Source organism: Oncorhynchus kisutch, linkage group LG10 (assembly GCF_002021735.2).
Source record: "Oncorhynchus kisutch isolate 150728-3 linkage group LG10, Okis_V2, whole genome shotgun sequence".
In the NCBI taxonomy this organism is placed as follows: Eukaryota; Metazoa; Chordata; class Actinopteri; order Salmoniformes; family Salmonidae; genus Oncorhynchus; species Oncorhynchus kisutch.
The window spans coordinates 64,798,206-64,805,877 of record NC_034183.2 but is presented as its reverse complement, the minus strand read 5'-3'; the positions used below and the strand labels follow the sequence as shown (position 1 = coordinate 64,805,877).

The following is a 7,672-nucleotide window of genomic DNA, read 5'->3' as shown; positions in this document are numbered from 1 at the left end:
TTTTTAAACATGGTAAAACAAAAGCCACCTACAGACCTAGTCCTGATTCCTGCATTTCAACGGACCCTATCACTAAAATGCAGGTATCAGGTCTGTGTGAAAAGTTCTCTGTTGTTTTACAGGTAAATTCATTCACTTTTCCATTGATTAACTCATTTGAACTGCAAACAGTCCCCATGCAACACCGCCCACTCCCCACCCCTCCCAATTTGCCAGTTACCCACTGATATAAAAGGGTTACACCTAAGTTGTAAATAAGGCACTGTTAGAAAGGGTAATATTTAGGACTTTTCTAAGATCCCCATTAGCCAATGTCAGTGGTGACAGCTAGTCGTACTGGGGTCTGACACATAACGAAAAAGACATTACAGACGACAGACTTTACAATTGACATACATCTAAAACATCAACATGTAGTCCGCACGTGTGTTCATCTATCAGTTACCCATACATGTTAGTACATACACACTAAAGTAGGAAATGTAGTCCGCACGTGTGTTCATCTATCAGTTACCCATACATGTTAGTACATACACACTAAAGTAGGCCACATGAGTGAGAGGCGTTGTGCCATGAGATGTTGCTTAAATTGTTTTTTTTAAACTAGGTTTGCTGTTCACTTGCTTTACATGGGATATAAACATGACCTTGTATTTATTTTACAGGTAACATACAACATATGTCTGAAATGGTTACTACATGTGTCAGATACCCTCTGAAGTCACTAGGATTTTACAGAACATTTCATTTAGTCTCGCCATCCTTCCAAATAAAACTTAAAAATTAGTTTACATGTAAGTAAATAATCCACAATATTGTTCCATGCAACAGATTTGTTCTGTTTTGGGCGTTTCTTTCTCGCCATTCAAAGGAGTGGTGGTGACGTGTACAAGGGTTCTTATCATAGCTCAATGTTGAGTTTGGTGAAGTAAGGGAAACGAAACTGAGAAGACAACATTCCAGTGTCGGGAGACTGAACAGCATTCACCCTCTTTGTCAAGGTGAGTGAGCTTTATACATCCATATTTCTTTACACAAATGAAACAGTTGAAACAATAACAAAGCGTTTTACCCGCCCCTGTTTCAGGTTAAAACTGAGGGATGGAATTGGAGATTGTAATCACTCTTAAATTCACAGACAGAACTATGGATGCAAGGACTGACCATCCATGATATCAAAATTATAGTTTTAACTATGTATTAAATGTATAGTGTTTGTTTACGTTTACTTTGTTTGTTTGTAAACATTAGAGTAAAACAAGCTTATATTTTGGGTTTTGATGGGGTACAAGAGTTGAACTAAGCTAATGAGGCAGTAAGTTATATTCTTCAAGAGATAATGGGTACATAAGGTTATTGTTACTTTATAAATCCACCGTAGAAGTTCTCGGAGCAGGTGCAATTTGCAGTGCAAGAACAAGCAAACGTATAACACCTGGCTTGTCATGCAGAATTCAAATTTGGGCTGTACAACATGCAAAAAGGTAGGGTGTTTGGGTCTAGAAACGACTGGAGGGATAATACTAGCTAGCAAAAGTGTGGGTGGAATGTACAGTATCATCCTCTGCCTCTGAAGAGAGCCCTCAGAAAAAAGGTTTCTGAACATGCCCGAACCAAGGCGCATTTGTTGGTAGCAAGCCTTGCAGACACGGCTAAAGACGACACCCAGGTTATAGTTAACACTCAAAATGGAAAAAAATAGACTATACAGCCAGAGTCTTCCGAACAGCTTTAGAACGAGACTAAACGTCATTGGCACAGGCTCGTTCATGGTTTTGAGCAAGAAATTGACTGTCAGGAGATACATGGACCTGACATGCGGAGAGTCATTGTGGGAGGTTTTGAAAACTACGGTAGGAAAACTGTTGTCCTTTACAAACTTGTTATCATATGTGTGTTCTGCTGTAGCCTATATTGATTTATTTTATTTGAAGTAATAATATTAGGATATTGTGATATTTGTTCTACTACTACATTGATTCGGGTTTTGTAAACCTTCCAGCTGAGTGTGTTTATATGCATATGGCGGGTGTTCTGCAGTGACGTCTGAAATTGTTGCTGTACACTGATGTCTAGAAAGTTAGGCTCTCGCGCTCACTGTGTTCGCGGGACCTCCCGATGTACAAATGAATCAGTGTTTGCCCATGTAGCTATGTGATGTATGTGAATCCTGTTTCTAAATGTATATCGGAATAGAAATGTAATGGCTGTTCTTTCTTTTGAATTATCCACAGTTCCATTGGACAAGGCAACACTGTTCAGTAACGATATCAACCAAACCAGGAAATGTCCAAACACAGGGAGAGCGTCATGTCACGGTGAGACTATTAACCAGTTAACTAAATGTAATCGAAAACGTTAACTTAATCCCCAAATGTAATTATGTATCATGAGGGCCATAAAAAAATAACTAGTAATGCTGCATTTTCAGGACACAAGCTCAAGTTCATAGTACAAATATTTAATATTTTTATGATGTATTTCCTGTTCAACAAAATCGTATGAATATGGCTTGAAGTTACATATGCTTTCTAAATATAGCATAATCATATTAAAAAATGACTAACTATAAGATTTCACCTTCCTTATAACTGTAAATTACATATTTGTATGTTTAGTGTTAGAGAAAATGCATATTTTTGCAAGGTCTCTCTTGATCAAACTGTCTGCTGTAGCTTGGCTTCCTGAACTTGTTAGGAACTCCCCTTTCATCTCATATCAATCCTGGCCCTCTATGACAAACAGAACGTGTTAGTTTTAAGTATTTAAAAAAAAATCTATACATTATTTTAGATTTATGGCTATTATTTGATCTCTGAATGTGCTACCATGATGAAACCACTCTCTTTTGCTTCACTACGACTTAACTATTGCAGGCATGTGCTTTGTCAGTGGCTGTGATGTAGGGTTCAGGGGTTGATGGACAGTCGGAAGAGCAAATGAAATGGTAGGAGGGACATCCTAGCTTCAAGTGGTTTCAGTTTTCTCATCCTACATCACACAGGCTCAGAAAAAATACTACTGTGTCCGTGGGAACCAGGGTTGTTGCTCAATGCAAGCCATTTCAATCTACGGTGTCCACAGATTGATTTATAAGCAAAAATGTCGGTCGGAACCAGTACCAGAACTAGAACCTAAACAGGGGACCTTACATCTAAGAGGTTTAATAACTGGGTCAGAAAGGAGAGTGTTGCTGGGCTACTTTAAATTGACAGCAGAGGGCAATGTTGACAAAGAATCCAAGGTATTCAATAAAGGTAGTTCAATAAAAGGGTCAAGTTGGTGGATAGGCACTCTGTATCTACAACTTTGTAATTTTATATACTGATTATCCTGAATTCAATAGTGACGCTCCTGACTGAAGCCTACTTTTCTTCCAGATCAGCGTTAACAACGGAGCTCTTGGGTCAGTACATCTCTGACACCCTCAGCAACATTCACACAGTGAGGGAGTTCTGTGACAGGCATTCCAAATGGGCCCTTCAGAGGGAGACAGAACTGGAAATGATGAGGGACATCAAGCAGAGGGCAGACAGAATTGACCTTAAGTTCGACCATGTCCGTAACTCCGAGACCAAGGCCAAGGCGTTTGGGGAGTTCGTATGGAGCGGTCTGACCCAGGGGACTGCAGACAGTAGGCGTGAGGAGCTGGAGAAGGAGCTGGGGGCTGTACTAAAGGACACTCTGGGAGGCCTGGAGAAGTTGGATTACTTCCTGAATGCTGTGGAGTGTCTGGCGGTCACCTGTCTGTTGGTGTTTGAGGAGAACAGGTTCTTCTGTCTGCCTCAGGGGACGAGCCCTGCCAGTGTTCAGGCTGTCATCATTGCTGCCAGAATATCCTGCCCTCTCCTCATCTACTTTAAGAGGGATGCTAAGGCCTTCTTTATGCCCAGCCTCCTCAATGTAGAGGTGCTGGCCCTCCAGCTGGACAGATACACACAAATCAGCCAGCAGCTCTGTAAGAGGATGGACATAGTGTAAGTGGAGCTACCATCCCAATTGCTTCAACATGAACTTATGTAATGTTCTTTATTGCCATTTTACAAACACTTGATGTCCATTTTTTTCCTTGTAGATTACAGATCAGACAACAGCTTGGGAGTAAACTTAAAACACTGTTTTAATATCATAATTTATATTAGCATAGTTGTACTATTTTCCTTCATTTTTATCCTTCTCAGATGTCATTTGACAAGGTTCTTTGGCTTATGTGATTCAAAATCCACATATAAATGTAATGAATATAATGTAATGTTGAAATTAATATGCATTATTACAGTAGCTCTATCAGTCAAATGCTGTTTTGGAAAAAGAAGAATGACATCCCTGTGGTCAACCTTGGTGATGTGAGTGAAAAGTCCATAGAAAAGATGATGGACCATTTGAATCAGTTGAATGATATCAGGTAAGGTTAGTTTGGTTGTTGTCTTTAAACTTCTGTTGATATTTGTATTTTATTGGTAGACAGTAAATATATGTTGAATCTGTCTCCCCTCTGTCAGGATGGACCAGCACCTCAGACTAACATTCCTGTTCCAAGAGGCTGCTCAGCGCTTCATTGGCCGGTTCAGCCAGCGCCGACCCAGGATGGAGCAGTTTCTGACCGATCTGGAGGAGAATGCTGTGCAGCTGGACAGGATGAAGCTGGGGGCTAAGATCTCCAGTGTGGCAGGCAGCTCAGTGGGGGTGGCTGGAGGGATCCTATCCATCGTGGGCTTAGCTCTATCCCCTGTTACTGCTGGGGTGTCACTGGCTCTCACCATTACAGGGGTCAGCCTGGGGGTCACCAGTGGGGTCAACAGTTTAGCCACTGGTATCACAGAGATGAAGGTCAATAGCATCCATGAGAAGAAAGCCAGTAAAGTCTTCCAGAGTTTCATGGAGGACGTGGAGAGTCTCCAGGAGTCTCTGGAGAATGTGGCCACTAATATGGAGCCCATCCTGGGGCAGAGCAGGGTGGGCGGCGTGCTGGGGGCAGGGAAGGTGATTGCCACAGCCGGGGCCATTGGAAAAGGCATCGACTCCATAGTGGACTGTGCCTCGGCTCTGAGTGTTAAGGCCCTTGCAAAGGAAGATCTGATTGTAAGCGCTGGTAAGTTGGCGCTCCAGGAAGGCAAAGCAGCACGAAACCTACCCAAGCTAGCAGGGGACATCCCAGACATTGGACAGGTTGCCAAAGGCACCCCACTAGCCCTCTCCAGCTCGGCGCGGGCTGGTTTTATCACTCTCAACGCCCTCTTCATTGGCCTGGATGTTTTCTTCATCTGTAAAGACAGTGTGTGCCTGGCCAAAGGCAGCAAGAGTGAGTTCTCCCAGCTCATCCGTGCCAGAGCGGCATTGTGGCGCACAGAGCTAGACTCCTGGCAGAGGATCTACGACTCGCTGTGTAGAGGAATTTGGAAGTTCAGGAAGTGCCAGAGAATCCTGGCGCAGCCTTTTTACCCTCCTGGAGGGGAATCTGAAAGAGAAAAAATCAATGTAGGACAACATCAATGACCAGTTTGAAGTTAGGGACTGTCAAACATACTGTACAGTTGCACATACTGTACATTGCCTATCTGTCGGTCATTTTGATTATGCATTTTACTTGATTTATTAAATGTAATAATGTTTCTATGATTGTGCTGCTGACATGTACTTGCACAGAAGACTTATCTTCCTCCCTTCACCAGTAGTTGAAGACGTCTTGCTAACAGGCAATGAAACATGTTCGTGCAATTTATTCTGATGTTGACTTGTGTGAAAAGGTTTCTATGAGACTTTATGAAATGGAAAGGGACTGATTATGTCTGGCCTTATTTGTGTCAATAATAATAGGCCTAGTTTCTGGTGTTCTGAAATACCTTTGTAAAACAATAATTTAATAAATCCTTTTTTAATTGGTCTTTTCTCTTTTTCATCATAACATTTTAATACTGGACGTCAGAGTGAAGCAGTCTGTAGTCATGTGTACAGCAAGACAAAGGCATTATGTTGTACAACAGAACACAATAAGAAACACTCCATATGTTTCACCTGATATGTTCTGCTTCCACACAACTTATTGTAATGGTGATTATAAATAATCCTAAAACATGAGTTCCCGATCTGTAATCCTATATGTACAGAAAGTGTTAAATCCCTTGCCCATGTCATTCATCTCTGGACTTTGTCCTGGAAAAGGAATTACTTTTCAAAATGTTGCATACAAGGAAACAAAATCAGGAGGACACACACAGGACAGCCTGAGAAGCAATAGCTTTTTACAGCCAGTGTCATGCCCTGTTGCCTTGGAAACAGTCAAGTGTGGTAATCAATGGCAGCTATATATACACACACACACACTGTACCTTGTGATAATCAGAGCTATTTTCAGAAGTAGTAGGGATTGCGGCTATAATGATTATTTTCACATTAATAACAAATCATGCAAATTGATCATACATTAAAAACAAATAATGTGAATAATGTGTTGTATTCATGCAGATAAGTTCTATCAAACAGTAACAAGGTTATATCAAACAGTAATGAGCCAGTAAGGATACATTTCCATCCAGTTCAGTTCAGAGATACCTAAAACTGATGATACAGTATTTGTCCATGGACATCGGGACCGGCCCTATCCTTTTGGGGGCCTTAAGATTTTGTTGGGCCCCACCCCCCACCTCGCAGGCAAAACATTTTAGTGGTCCCCCTCTTGCGGCTGAGGGAAAAATGTAAGTTAAAGTAAATTAATTATTGCATTTTTAATGCAAGCTTTATGCAATTCTAAACGTTTTGCAATGGGGCGAAGAGAAGTTTAGCAATTTTATAACAAATTTCATGCAATTCTACAAATTTTGCCATGGGGCAAAGAGAACAAATGTGAAGTTTTACAGCAACTTTCCTTCAATTCTATCCAATTTTCCATGGGGTGGAGAGAAATGTTTTCCATTTTAAAGCTAATCTCCTGTAATTCTACACATTTTGCCAAGATTTATGCCATGTTAATGATATCTGAGTGAGCATGATTAACAAAATCAATGAGGGCCCCATGGAGGTCAGGGCCCCTGGGCACATGCCTTGCGTGCCCGGTTGGTATTCAGCCATGATTACCACAAGTTAATATATCTAGCTAGCCTAATTTACCTATTTAAAAATTGTTCGCTGACATGGCTAATTTGATTGATAGTGACTGACATAAGAAAACCGCTGCTGATGCACAACCAAATTTCAAAATTGCACCTAGTGTATTCTTCTATTCTAACTCTCAGCACAATTTTTTGGGTCAGGGGCCCCCTAAGAGACTTATGCCTGGTGTGGCCCTGATGGACATGGACAATAATATTGGCAGTCCATATTAAAAATAAATAGTGGAAGATATGAATGTCTTTTGGACTCTAGTGGGTATAAAGGTAATCAGGAAGTCAGCAAGGTCTGCTTTCCAGACCTGCTGTTGAACCACAAGATGTGTAAGTACAATGTATTTTTACATTCCATTCTTTATAATGTTCACACATTGAGGAAATACTGGCAGACATACAGTATATATTGTTTGTCTCATAAAACAACTTATTCAGTGAGTACTTTAGGTATAGTATAGTGTTTTACTCACTGTCTGATTTCTCATATGTGTATCTCCCTTTCTGCCATCTCGTGGACTCCTCTGTGGCCTTCTCTCCCTCCCCTATCTCCTCCATCTCCAGCTGACCCT

At 41.1% G+C, this 7,672-nt stretch overlaps 1 pseudogene; it reads left to right on the top strand.

The window, feature by feature from the left end:
- The first annotated feature begins 1,221 nt into the window (after positions 1-1,221).
- Positions 1,222-5,885, top strand: LOC109881083 (uncharacterized; annotated as a pseudogene).
- Positions 5,886-7,672: the final 1,787 nt, after the last annotated feature.